The sequence below is a fragment of the Lampris incognitus genome, chromosome 6, assembly GCF_029633865.1.
Source record: "Lampris incognitus isolate fLamInc1 chromosome 6, fLamInc1.hap2, whole genome shotgun sequence".
NCBI classification, from domain to species: domain Eukaryota; kingdom Metazoa; phylum Chordata; class Actinopteri; order Lampriformes; family Lampridae; genus Lampris; species Lampris incognitus.
In genome coordinates, this window is record NC_079216.1 from 33,123,477 (window position 1) to 33,138,276 (window position 14,800).

At 43.0% G+C, this 14,800-nt stretch overlaps 1 protein-coding gene across 1 annotated transcript in view; it reads right to left on the reverse strand.

Moving 5' to 3' along the window:
* tmtc3 (transmembrane O-mannosyltransferase targeting cadherins 3) overlaps window positions 1-14,800 on the reverse strand; it is a 126,487-nt gene that overhangs the window by 27,604 nt on the left and 84,083 nt on the right. The window lies entirely within an intron of this gene.

Consider the following 14,800-nt stretch of genomic DNA (forward strand, 5'->3'; position numbering starts at 1 on the left):
TGATCTGCCCTGGTCAACTGTACGTGCTGTTATTGTGAAGTGGAAACATATGGGAGCAACAACATCTCAGCTGCAAAGCAGTAGGCCACACAAAACCACAGAATGGGACCACTGAGTGCTGAAGCATGTAGCGCATAAAAATCATCTGTCCTCGGTTGTAACACTCACTACCAAGTAACAAACTGCCTCATCAGAATGAGAACACTTTTGTCGGGAGCTTCATGAAATGGATTTCCATGGCCGAGCAGCTGCAAACAAGCTCAAGATCATGATTATTATTATTATTATTATATTTTTGTGGAAAATCTGTCCAAAGAGACAAACATCTTGATTCATTATATAGAATTAATTTATTTTTCACTGATTGTTTCATGTGGTTATGTCAGTCATACAGAGGCAACAAAATTAAGTTGAGACCGATAAATTATCAGTGAAAAACTCCTTGTGACAGCTTTAATTATTCTGTTTTCTAGGGACCCTAATTTTATGTCAGATGGTTCAATATCTAAATTTCTTTGACCCCTGTAATAATGACTCTAAAGAGGATACTGATAGAATAAAATAGAATGATTTGCAATTAACTTAGCCTCTTGCAACTAAGAATGAATAAATCAAAGAATGTCTCTATAGCAATGAGTGTTTTTTCTTGCAACCACCAATGGTAGCTGAAGGTTCGGTGTTATGACAGCTTTTCCCTTTTAAAACAAGGCATTCTTTAGATGCATTCCAGCTAAAACCAAGAATAAAGATTAACTTAAAAAACTTTTTCATTCGACTTGCAAAGGAAAGAGCCAGAGGCAAGATTTAGGCTTTCTCACAAGCTACAAGTAAAAAACGGGCACATCATAAAAAAAAAACTCAGGCTGATTTATGAAGTGGTTCTCAGCCAAAAGAAGCTAACAGTGTTACACAATTTCATTTGGTTTGATGGTTCACTTATCTTTATTTTTGTGAAATTTCAGCTTATTTAGGAAGATACTGAGGATAAAAAGCATTTGATATAATACAATAATGATCATTTGAACTGAGTGTGTAACAGCTGTAGGAAACACTGGCAAAATGATGTTTAGAAGACTCAGTCATGGTGACAATTTGTGATTATTTTTGATTATTTAAAATTGTACAAATATATGGATAAATTGATAACATTTCAGAAAAGCGCCTCCCTTCAGTGTAAACTTTGTTGCTTTATATAACCCACCCAAGTACTTTTGGTTGGCTCTGAATTCTGAATGCTCTCAGAGCAGAAAATGTCAAATGGGATCAATCAATCAATCAAAAATTTATGTTGCACATTCTGTGTTGAACTGGAACAAAATGTGCTTTAAATTTTCAAAGTACACAGATAAAAAGTAGGTAATGATAGATAAAAAAAAACCGAATGAAGAGAAAATAAAACAAGTAAATTAATAAGAATTTAAACCTTAATAAAATTCTGTGAGGAAAATATCAATTAATGAAATGCAATGATCGAACCTGTCCAAAGGAGTTGAATCAAGTGCAACTGGACTTGGTATATATCCGTGAAGACGTTTCGCCTCTCATCCAAGAGGCTTCCTCAGTTCGTGCCTTTCTGACTAGACCAAGCTAGTCTGACTGGCTGGTGATGAGACTCAGAATTTATGCTGTAGGAGTCGTTGTCAGAGCTATTGATATGCGTGGCTCTTTGTGATCCGATGTTTACCAACGCCCGTCGCTAACAGAGCCATAGATATGAGTGGCTCTTTTGTGTACCGATGTTTGGCCGCGCCCGTCGTTTTGGACAGAGAAGATAGATGGTTTGAAAGAGGGGTGAAGGAAGCCATCTATGCGAAACTGGAAAAACCATCCCTCAACAGAGAAGGAGGTCTGCGTCACCACCTATCTCCCACTTACAATGCTATCCTTTCATCTCTACCCAGGAGACTCGAGAAGCCTAGAACAACAGTCGGTCACTAACGGCTCCAACGACTCTCATGATCACTGAATAATGAAGTCGAAACTAACACCCCCAACCACCGTCGCTGCTAAACAAATGCAAATCAATAGCTTCGATGGCGACGGGCGCGGCTGGACATCGGAGCACAGGAGAGCCACGCATATCTATGGCTCTGTTAGCGACGGGCGTTGGTAAACATCGGATCACAAAGAGCCATGGACAACTATAGCTCTGACAACGACTCCTAGAGGATAAATTCTGAGTCTCATCACCAGCCAGTCAGATTAGCTTGGTCTAGTCAGAAAGGCACGAACTGAGGAAGCCTCTTGGATGAGAGCCGAAACGTCTTCACGGATATATACCATTGTCCAGTTGCACTTGATTCAACTCCTTTGGATAACCATGACCTGGATGAATGAGAACATTCACAGACACGATCGAACCTGTGTTAATTAACAACAGATTAGCAGCTATTTAGAAAGTAGAGGGCATTGTCCTAGGCAAATTAAGGTGAAAATGTGTTTTGAGTTATGATGGTACAGTTCTTATACTAGTGGTTTCCTTCTTTACAGCATTTTATATTGGTATTACTTAGTTTTGCCAGTAGAGGCTCCCTTGCTTACAATTTACAATTTCATTTAGCAAATATTTTTGTCCAAAGCAACATACATACACTACCGTTCAAAAGTTTGGGATCACCCAAACAATTTTGTGTTTTACATGAAAAGTCACACTTATTCACCACCATATGTTGTGAAATGAATAGAAAATAGAGTCAAGACATTGACAAGGTTAGAAATAATGATTTGTATTTGAAATAAGATTTTTTTTACATCAAACTTTGCTTTCGTCAAAGAATCCTCCATTTGCAGCAATTACAGCATTGCAGACCTTTGGCATTCTAGCTGTTAATTTGTTGAGGTAATCTGGAGAAATTGCACCCCACGCTTCCAGAAGCAGCTCCCACAAGTTGGATTGGTTGGATGGGCACTTCTTGCGTACCATACGGTCAAGCTGCTCCCACAACAGCTCAATGGGGTTCAGATCTGGTGACTGCGCTGGCCACTCCATTACCGATAGAATACCAGCTGCCTGCTTCTGCTCTAAATAGTTCTTGCACAATTTGGAGGTGTGTTTAGGGTCATTGTCCTGTTGTAGGATGAAATTGGCTCCAATCAAGCGCTGTCCACTGGGTATGGCATGGCGTTGCAAAATGGAGTGATAGCCTTCCTTATTCAGAATCCCTTTTACCCTGTACAAATCTCCCACCTTACCAGCACCAAAGCAACCCCAGACCATCACATTACCTCCACCATGCTTAACAGATGGCGTCAGGCATTCTTCCAGCATCTTTTCATTTGTTCTGCGTCTCACAAACGTTCTTCTTTGTGATCCAAACACCTCAAACTTGGATTCATCCGTCCACAACACTTTTTTCCAGTCTTCCTCTGTCCAATGTCTGTGTTCTTTTGCCCATCTTAATCTTTTTCTTTTATTGGTCAGTCTCAGATATGGCTTTTTCTTTGCCACTCTGCCCTGAAGCCCAGAATCCCGCAGCCGCCTCTTCACTGTAGATGTTGACACTGGTGTTTTGCGGGTACTATTTAATGAAGATGCCAGTTGGGGACCTGTGAGGCGTCTGTTTCTCAAACTAGAGACTCTAATGTACTTATCTTCTTGCTCAGTTGTGCAACGCGGCCTCCCACTTCTTTTTCTACTCTGGTTAGAGCCTGTTTGTGCTGTCCTCTGAAGGGAGTAGTACACACCGGTGTAGGAAATCTTCAATTTCTTAGCAATTTCTCGCATGGAATAGCCTTCATTTCTAAGAACAAGAATAGACTGTCGAGTTTCAGATGAAAGTTCTCTTTTTCTGGCCATTTTGAGCGTTTAATTGACCCCACAAATGTGATGCTCCAGAAACTCAATCTGCTCAAAGGAAGGTCAGTTTTGTAGCTTCTGTAACGAGCTAAACTGTTTTCAGATGTGTGAACATGATTGCACAAGGGTTTTCCAATCATCAATTAGCCTTCTGAGCCAATGAGCAAACACATTGTACCATTAGAACACTGGAGTGATAGTTGCTTGAAATGGGCCTCTATACACCTATGTAGATATTGCACCAAAAACCAGACATTTGCAGCTAGAATAGTCATTTACCACATTAGCAATGTATAGAGTGTATTTCTTTAAAGTTAAGACTAGTTTAAAGTTATCTTCATTGAACAGTACAGTGCTTTTCCTTCAAAAATATGGACATTTCAATGTGATCCCAAACTTTTGAATGGTAGTGTACATCTGAGAGGTTGTTGGCTTATATAGCATTATGAGTCTAAGCCAGGGACTCTTACTGGAGACTCGCCCCACCCAGGGTTTGAATTAGCTCAGTAGATAATCCTGATCTCTGGCAGGAAAGCCAGAGATCAGGATTATCTACTGAGCTATCCAGCTGCATACAGTTATTAATCGCATACAGTATCATTCTATGAAACAATGTAGTGGAGTTTGGCATTACAGGTTCTGTATGAAGTTCAGAATGGCTTGTGCACTCTCTTGCTTCTGCTCACACTACAGTGCAGATGTTTTTGCTCTTGCGCTCCGTTTTGCTCTTTGACTTCCCAAGTTTTCTTACTTTTTTGCTACTTCTCCATGAGCAGTACTCAACAACTAGATTATTTGTAAAAGTGACCACGGTTTTCAAGGAGTTTTCAGATTTACTCCTTTTGAAGAGAAGACACTGTCTATAGACTGTCTGTCCATGGCACTGAGGCTGAAATGCAATGAGTCCCGCTGTTCTTGTGAACCAGAGTGGCTTTTCTTTGTGGATATTCTTTACAGCTGGAGGCTTTGTTTTGCTTTGGGAAAATACCTCCTCTCTCTCCTCTCCCTCCACTGAATGCACCAGCTGTGCAACACTCAGCCAGAAAATCACAGAGCTAGAAAAAAGATCTCTATGTGCTACCAAATACAACGGGACGTAAAACTTATTGACTCTCTGATTGCTGCTTACCTAGCTGATGTCGTGGAACCAGCTAGCAATCCGAACCAGGGACATGAAGCGCATTGCGAAGCAGCTTTCGGACATAATGAGCCCCATGCCGATGACTATGCGGACACTGTTACCTGGTCCCACCCAAACCCGCTTGAACACCACAATGGATCTGGATATGTGCTATTGGTTAAACTGGGGAGCAAGACCAAAGACCAGTTCTACCCATGCAGTCTCAAAACCTGAGCTCTGGACAGATGTTGTCCGGGGAAAAAGAACAGTCAGACACAACAAGCATAGTTCCACTAATGTCTCACCAGAGGTTCAGCTGGGGAACAGGTTTATTATTTTGGATGAGCTGCCTGTCAGTGAGCACAATGGTAATGCTACAGCTAGCATTACCACCACTAGCTCAGAAACTAATGCCGAGACCTGTGCAGCCACGGCCCGTGATACGGCTAAGCCCTTGAGGAGCATCTCTCGGCAGCACCTGGAGGTAAACAACAGATCAATAGCCACTAAAGCTAATGTCATGTCATCAAAAAAGACAGTATCACAGCAGAACATGCACCTGACATCCGAAAAAGAAGTTAACCAAGATAAACAAGGCATCAAACCAAAGACTCTGCTGGTAGGTGACCATATTAGAAGAAATGTCAAAAGCGAAGTTTTGAAAACTGTCCACCTACCCAATGCTATGGTTAGTCACATGGTTCAAACACTGCCACAAATATTTGAACCATTTGTCCATCCGGGCACAGACACACTTATTGTGCATGTTGGAACAAATTACACTTGTCATGGAATGACAAATGGCTCAGAGCTATTAAAAAGGGACTTCATACACTTCATGGACGTTCTACAACAAGTCCCAGCTCAGACATTTGTTTCTGGTCCAACCCCCACTTTAGGGAAAGGAATTGAATGTTTCAGCCACTTGCTGGCATTACATACCTGGCTTTCCTCCACATGCACTGCTCAAAAACTGAACTTCATTGACAATTTTAACCTGTTCTGGGAGCAACGAAACCGTTTCAGAATGGATGGGGTTCACTTAAACAGAGTGGGGGGTCCACTTGCTTACTGTCAACCTAACCTATGGCCTCCAGCACCCCACTGCTGGTATTTGGAAAGGGTCAGGAAAATCTGGAAAACAGAACAATCTTTCCTACCGAGCAAAACAAGGACAACACCATGGATAATTCCCTGCCCCCCCCCCACCTCTCAGAGATATCTCATGCAAGGTAAGGATGCAGATAAAAGGGATTGACGAGATATATGTGACACCAAAAGTCCCCACTTACATTAACAAACCAAGGGCAATCTCCCTCCAGTCAGCATTACAGGGCATGCTGACTACTAGGACCGACTGCCCCCCCCCTTCAGCTCATGTCTCTCCCCACTTACTGGGTATGGACCCAGTGCTGCTGGTACAGCCCACTCCAGGCAGCAAGAAACTGCTTAAACTGCTCCTTGCATGAGTAACTTTCGTTACATATAGGCAATGCCTTAGGATGGCACTGGGAGAAAGGGGAGAGGCGAACAACTAGACTAGAAGTAAAAGTCAGTTTAAATATATTAACTCAAGCCTGCTTTCCCAACATGGAGGGTGGATGAGTTCAGAAATGAATGAAATAAAAAAGTATGTTAATATTTCCCCCCCCCCCAATTGTATCCAGCCAATTACCCCAATCTTCCGAGCCATCCCGGTCACTGCTCCACCCACTCTGCCAATCTGGGGAGGGCTGCAGAATACCACATGCCTCCTCTGATACATGTGGAGTTGCCAGCCGCTTCTTTTCACCTGACAATGAGGAGTTTCGCCAGGGGGACGTAGCATGTGGGAGGATCACGTTATTCCCCCCAGTTCCCCCTCCTCCTCGGACAGGCGCCCCGACTGACCAGAAGAGGCGCTAGTGCAGCGACCAGGACACATACCCACATCCAGTTTCCCAACCGCAGACACGACCAATTGTGACTGTAGGGATGCCCGACCAAGCCGGAGGTAACACGGGAATATTTTTTTCCTTATGTTCAGCTTGCCTTAATTTGAGGAATGTTGTTAGATACATCAGTGCAGTTGCGTGATTCATTCTACCATTCTACCATACAAGGGCAGCACTGTGGTGCCGTGGTTACTGTGGTTGCCTGACAGCAAGAAGGTCCTGGGTTCGAACCCCGGGGTTGTTCCACTGTGGGGGTCATCCCAGGTCATCCTCTGTGTGGAGTTTGCATGTTCTCCCCGTGTCTGTGCGGGTTTCTTCCAGGTGCTCTGGTTTCCTCCCACAGTCCAAAGACATGTAGGTCACAGGTGAATCGGCCATGCTAAATTGTCCCTAGGTGGGAATGTGTCAGCCCTGTGATGGACTGGCGGCCTGTCCAGGGTGTCTCTCTGTCTGCTGCCCAATGACTGCTGGGATACGCTCCAGCATCCCGCGACCCCGAATTCAGGTAAGCGGCTTGGATAATGGAATGAAATTCTACTATACAACAGCCTTTGTATGGTACTGGAGGCATTTGCCCTCACTCAACATGTTTCTGGACCCACCCACAATAAGGGGCATACTCTGCACTTCGTCATATCACAAGGACTTAATATTACTGTACCTTATAATAATAATAATAATAATAATAAAAAAATCAATCTTATATAGCGCTTTTCTAATACTCAAAGTCGCTTTACAATAAACGGGGTGAAACAAGACGACAGATAAACCTAACACAGACATACAGGGGTGGATGGGGAGGGGGGCTCCGAGAGGGAGAAATGGCAGCCACACACGATGCCAGCAGTACTCTCTGACTTGGACAGATACAAAAGGGAAAGAAAAACAAACATCATAAATCACAGATGAAGTCTGAAGAGGTAAGTCCCGACCAATGACCTGAATGTGGGCAGCCCGCAGCAGTGTCCAATGTCCTTAGGGAGGGAGTTGAGGGAGGGGGGCAGGTCGAGCGCTCAGTCCCCAGCCTGCCCCAGACCAGGGGTGGATGAGTGGATGGGGGGGGGGGCACGAGAAGGCAAGGGGTTCTGAGTCTCTATTGATTTGGGGAAGCGAGTTCCAGAGCCTGGGAGCTGCTCTGGAGAAGGCTCGGTCGCCAAAGCCACGGACATTGGACCTGGGGGTAGAGAGAAGGGAGGCTGAGGTGGATCTGAGGGGCCGAGAGGGTTGTAATTGGGAGGGTTGTAATTGGTGGGAGATGGGTAGCCAGTGGAGGTCTTTTAGGACTGGGGTGATGTGGTGCCAGGATTTGGTGAAAGTTAAAAGTCGGGCGGATGCGTTCTGGACCAATTGGAGTCTCTTGACAGAGCTAGCACTGATGCCATAGAGGAGTGAGTTGCAGTAATCAAGGCGGGAGGAGATGAAGGCATGGATCAGTATCTCAGCAGCAGAGCGTGTGAGAGAGGATCTTATTTTTGCAATGTTGTGAAGGTGGTAGAAGGAGGATTTGACCATTTAGCGGATATGTGGCTCCAGGGAGAGGGTGGGATCAAGGATCACACCAAGGTTGTGTGCCTGGGAGGAAGGGGAGACCGTAGTGCCATCGATGGTGAATGCAAGGTTGTTGATTTGGCTGAGAGTGGACTTGGAGCCAATGAAGAGGAGTTCAGTTTTGTCACTGTTGAGTTTGAGAAGGTTTTGCTGCATCCAGACTTTAATTACAGACAGACAGGAGTAGGTGAGGGGATTTGGTGCTGAGGTATATCTGGGTGTCATCAGCATAACAGTGGAAGTCCAAGTTGAAATGGCGGAGAATCTGACCAAGAGGGAGGATGTAGATGATGAAAAGGAGTGGGCCAAGTACAGAACCTTGGGGAACACCTTGTGTGACTGTGGATGGAACAGAGGAGTGGTTGTGAAGTGAGATGAAGTGTGACCTGTTGGAGAGGTAGGACTGGAGCCAGCTGAGTAAGGTGCCTTCAATACTGACATCTTTCAATCTGGTGAGCAGGATGTTGTGGCTCACAGTATCGAAGGCTGCACTCAGGTCGAGGAGGATGAGGTTGTTAAGGGCTCCAGTATCAGCAGAGGTGAGGAGATCATTAAGTACTTTAAGGAGTGTAATTTCAGTGCTGTGGAGAGATGTTTTCTTGACGAGTCGTTCCAGTTGGTGGGCAGTCTGTTTCATTGTGCAGAGCTCAGGTGTGAACCAGGGTGCAGAGGTGTTGAAGGAGACTGTTTTTGTTTTGAGAGGGGCCAGTGTGTTGTCATAGCTGTTGCTATTTCAGATGACTGTTGCTTAGTTTTTGATGTTTGATGCTTTTCCCATACATCACAAAAGCACTTGAACAATCAAAAAAAGTTTCATTGACAATAATACAATTGAAACGTTTAAGAAAACTGTAAATGAGTTAGTCATTCATGGCATCACAAACCGAGGATATTGTGAACAACTTCAAGTCAAAATTACGAAATATCTTTGAGAACATTGCGCCTCTTAAAACTAAAAACATAGAAACACAAAAAAGCCTCCAAGAAAAATAGAGTGGTTGTTAGGCAGCTTAAGAGAGTGTTACCAGGCAGAATGCAAGTGGAGAAAGACTAAACTTCAGGTTCACCTTGAAATCGACAAGGATAGACTGAATAAGTACAACAAAGAAATATTAAACAGACCAGAGAGTTTTTTTCCTCTAATGTCATTAATGAAAATATTAACAATAGTAAAGTGATCTTCTCTACTGTTGATATTTGATATTCTCTATTGATCCCCGTAGGGAAATTATGCTCTGCATTTAACCCATCCTAGGTGTGTAGCTAGGAGCAGTGGGCAGCCGCCGTGCAGCACCCAGGGTCCAACTCCAGTTTGTCTTGCCATGCCTCGGTCAGGGGCACAGACAAGAGTATTAACCCGAACATGCATGCCTTTTTGATGATGGGGGAAACCAGAGCACCCAGAGAAAACCCACTGCAGACATGGGGAGAACACGCAAACTCCATAAAGAGGACGACCTGGGATGACCCCCAAAGTTGGACAACCCCAGGGTTTGAACCCAGGACCTTCTTACTGTGAGGTGACAGCTAATCACCACACCACCATGCTTTTTTTTTTGATGATCAACTTTTGTTGATCGACTTTAATCCACCATCTCCAAACCCATCAGAGATACTGTCCACTGAAAAATGTGAGCAATTTGCTACATTCTCCAATAACAAAATTACTGCCATTAGACAGAACATTAGTCCCTCAAGATCCACAAATGAACCTATCCTCCAGTTTTCCAGAAATATCACTGGCGCCACATCTCACTTTGACCCTCTAGACCTTAAAAAACTAAACAATATTGTTGGGCAGTTCAAGTCCTCCACCTGCTGCTTGGATCCTCTCTCTACCACATTGTTTAAAACTATTTTTAACTGCTTAACACCGGAGGTATTAGAAATTATTAACTGCTCTCTTCAGTCAGGTATATTTCCTGCAGCACTTAAAACAGCTGTCAGTAAACAACTTCTGAAGAAGAGCAACCTTTATGTGACAGTTATTGCCAACTATAGGCCCAGCTCCAATTCAGCATTCCTCAGCAAAATACTTGAAAAAAACAGTTAATTCTCAGCTTAATAACTATTTAACATCAAACAAGCTTCTAGCCATTCATCAATCAGGTTTTCAATCTCACCATAGCACAGAAACAGTACTTATCAAAGTTGTGAATGATATGCATATGAACACAGATTCTAATAACTTATCTGTTCTTGCGCTCCTTCCTTTGTTCGCCTTCAACGCTGTTGACCATGATATTTTACTAGAGAGATTAGAAAAATGGGTCGGCCTCTCTGGCCTGGTTTAGAACCTACCTACAGAACAGGCAGTTCTTTGTGCCCATTGGAGACTTTGCCTCGGACAAAGTGGGTATTATGTGTGGGGTATCCCAAGGTTCAATTCTTGGACCATTACTATTTAACCTCTATATGCTTCCACTCACACATGTTATACAGAAACACAAAATAAATTACAGCAATTATGCAGATGATTCACAACTGTACATATCCCTATCTCCTGATGACCGAGAGCCTATACATTCCCTAACTCAAGTGTATTGACGATATTTATCTATAGATGTCAGAGAACTTCTTACAATTGAACAAAGACAAGACAGAAATACTCATTTTTGGTGCAAAGACAGAATTGCAGCTCATCTCAGCTCGCTGTCTCTGAAGTGCAAAAGCAAAGCTAGACATCTGGGTGTAATCATAGATGGCGATCTAAATTTTAAGAGCCATATCAATCATCTCACAAAATCATTTCAAACTTGAGGGGCTTTCTATCAAAATTAAGACTGTGAGAAATTAATCCATGCCTTTATAAACAAATAGACTAGACTATTGTAATGATTTATTCACCGGCCTCCCAAAATCAGTTGTGTGGCAACTAGTTAATTCAAAATGCGGCAGCACATGTTCTCACGGGAACTAAAAAGTATGAACACATTACATCTGTTTGTGGGTCTCTGCATTGGCTCCCCCTCAAAACTAGAATTAATTTTAAAATTCTGTTGCTTGTATACAAAGCTCTAAATGGCCTTGCACCTCAGTATATAAAAGACATGCTAATTAGATACAAACCAGCAAAAACTCTCAGGTCCAAAGCCAATGGACCTTTAACCATCTGCTGTACTAACTCTAAAGCAGGGGAAGCTACCTTTTGTATTAATGCCCCAAGTAGATGGAACACCCTGCCTGAGGAACAGAGCGAGACCCCCCCCCCCCACACACACACACACTGGACACTTTTGAAAGCAGGTTAAAAACCTTAATTTTCACAACAGCCTAGGGCTAAATTCCTGGGGGGGATGTTTTGTATATTTTGACATTAGTATATCCTGTTCCAATTCCTGTGCACATGATGTGCTCATTTATTTTCCACATTTGCACGTATAAGAGTGTTTCGATTATATTGTCATCTTATGTAAAGCACATTGTGCTGCCCATGTATGAAATTTGCTATATAAATTGTTTGTTTTTGCGGTTGTTGTTTGCGAGTGCAACAAGGTTTATCAAATCAGTCTCATGAAATCAGTCTCGAATTTATCAACCATTAACTTTGGGGTTTACTACTTTATAATCAAACTACTTAAATTGATGGAATAATCAAGCCAGTCTCATTAAATCAGTCATTAACCATTAATTTTGGTGTTCACTAATTGAACCATTCAAGTTGATGGAATAATCAATGTTTCACCGATTGGAGAACCTTGGCAGGGGAAGGCTTCAATAAATATTGTCACAAAACGGGTAGGACAACAACTTACTTTAATGAAAACAATTTATTATAACAATCTAGGAAAGAAAATCGACTAATACTCATCAACAGTAATTATCTCACTAACACTGATCAGGTACAAGGTACAATCAGTGATGAGCAGCAATGTAATGATCAAGGCAAAAAAGGTGATATGAGGTAGTAAGGCTGTGCAAATATTCTATGGGTATAGGAGTGTGTGTGTGTGTGTGTGTGTGTGTGTGTGTGTGTGTGTGTGTGTGTGTGTGTGTGTGCATGTGGGAGTAAGTATGTGCATGCACGTGCAAATGTGCATTATTGCGTGTGACGAGGAAATGGCGCCATAAGAACAAAAGGAGATTGCATTTGTGAGAGAGACTGCGCATGGCTGTGCAGGCAAGATGGCGCGCAGCAAAGGAGTGTGATCAGATTTTTGCAAAGAGGGTTAGTAAGACAGAGACAGATAGAGATTGCAATCTATCTACCAAGGTCGCAAACAAAAGAACCAAAATTAAAAACTGAAGTAGCAAATGAATACAAGGAAAGTAGACTCTATGTTGATCAGTGTGTGCAAGTGAATAGTGAATGAATTCAACCAAAAGCACTTTTCTAATGTAACAAAGAGAGATTGAAACAAAAGAAAAATTAAAGGAAAAAAAATTAAAACTTACAATCAGCTTATGTTATACTTTCTATGTGAAATAATTAGACCAACTATTAAACTAACTCTGCCCAAATGCAAAGCCTTACTTGATGATAGCTCTTGCTGTGATCAAAGTCCTTTGTTGTCCAAGGAAAGCGTGGTAGCAGGTTCGGGAAAACAGTTTCTTTACCGGGCTGTCTGGCTTTGAAAAGCAGCTTCACAGAACACAATTTCTTTCCTTCTGGCAGCTCGTCAGCTGAAAATTCTCAATGCTCCGTCCATCGCCTGATGATCTTGGTTGAGTCTAATATCCAGTTGTGTTGACGTTTAAGAAAAAGGGATCCAGTCACCTTCTCTTTCTGTGGAAATGGCATATCTTGCAGGAAAACTTAACTAGTTAAAACGGCTGGTTAGAAAATGATCAAGATAAAGTTATCGTCCAATTAAACCGTGGTCAGCGGTAATGTGAAGACATGTGGTCCTTTATTTTTGTTGTTCTTATGCAGAAAAGATATCTCTGAGTGCTGTGCATACATGGTCTACAGTGAGAGAGCAAATTTAAAAATCACCGTGCTTTTATGGGCGAAATTGTGTTACCAGATACAGAATTAGTATAACCAATAATACTACAGTGTGAGCTGAGACGATGGGTGGAGATCACTTGTGAGGTTGATCAGGGAGTTATGGGTACTGTAATCCAAGGGCAGCACTGGTCCCTACACTTTTATTAGTAATAATAATAATTATTATTATTATTATCATTATAATAACCTGCGCCTTGTGATGGACTGGTGGCTCTAGTGGGTGCTCTGGTTTCCTCCCACAGTCCAAAGACAGGTAGGTCAGAGGAATCTGCCATACTACATTGCCCCTAGGTATAAGTGTGTGTGTGTGTGTGTGTGTGTGTGTGTGTGTGTGTGTGTGTGTGTGTGTGTGTGTGTGTGTGTGTGTGTGTGTGTCGGCCTCGGCCCTGTCTGATGGCCTGGCGGCCTGTCCAGGGTGTCTCCCTCCCGCCACCCAATGACTGCTGGGATAGGCTCCAGCATCCCCACGTCCCAGAGAGCAGGATAAGCAGTTCAGATAATGGATGGATGGATGGATAATAATGTTCATAGAAGTTCAACTCCTCCTCCACGTGGCACGGACCGGGCAACGCAAGTATGGCAAGCCAACAATACAAGCGGCTAAAGGGGCTCTGACAATTAAACACAATGATGCAATTACGACTAACTAAATCACAAAACCGCATCGGTCGTCGCGCAAGTCAACAAGGACTGTGATCCCCAGCGAGGAACTAGGCTGGCATTGAAAAGTCTGCTACTGGAACAAACTCTACCCACCAAGTAGTAGAGGAACACCACAACGAGGATACTCCTCACAGTGGCCTTCTATTTACAACAACTAAAAACCAAACAAAAAGAACAAGACAGAAATGGTCTAGGGAAGAGTATAAAGATGTCATGGAAGCATTCTACACTGCTTCACTAAACCCGACAGTAACATCAACATCCAAAGCTGCCTACAACATCTGGTGAGAAAAACACCCTGTGAACAGACTGAATATGGATGCCAACAAATCGCCAATGTCAGGCGCAACTTCATTAAAAACCAAAGGCTAACAGATCTGGAACTCGAAAACATACGAAAAAAGATCAGAGAGCATCCCCAACATGAACATCAAGGAGCTAAACATCAACAAACCAGACGAGACAGCAGCAACTGGTGAAGAGGAAGAAGAACAAGCAGAAACCACCATCACAGACCCCCCCCCCCCAGAAGTACAACACCAAGCAGAAGCAGTCCAGGAAGAACACAATGAGAAAGAAGCAGAGATGACAGTAAGCATCTGGCAGAGATGGGAAACCCTGAAAGAAATTCCTATCGAAGAACGACTAATAATCCCAAAGACCAAGAAAGACCGCCACTCCAAAGAAGTCATCAGACTCGCCAACGAAGCTATCCAAAACATCAAGGGTGAGATGACAAGACCGTTGAACCGAACAGAAATTAACCATCTCATACAGTGCATCCGTAA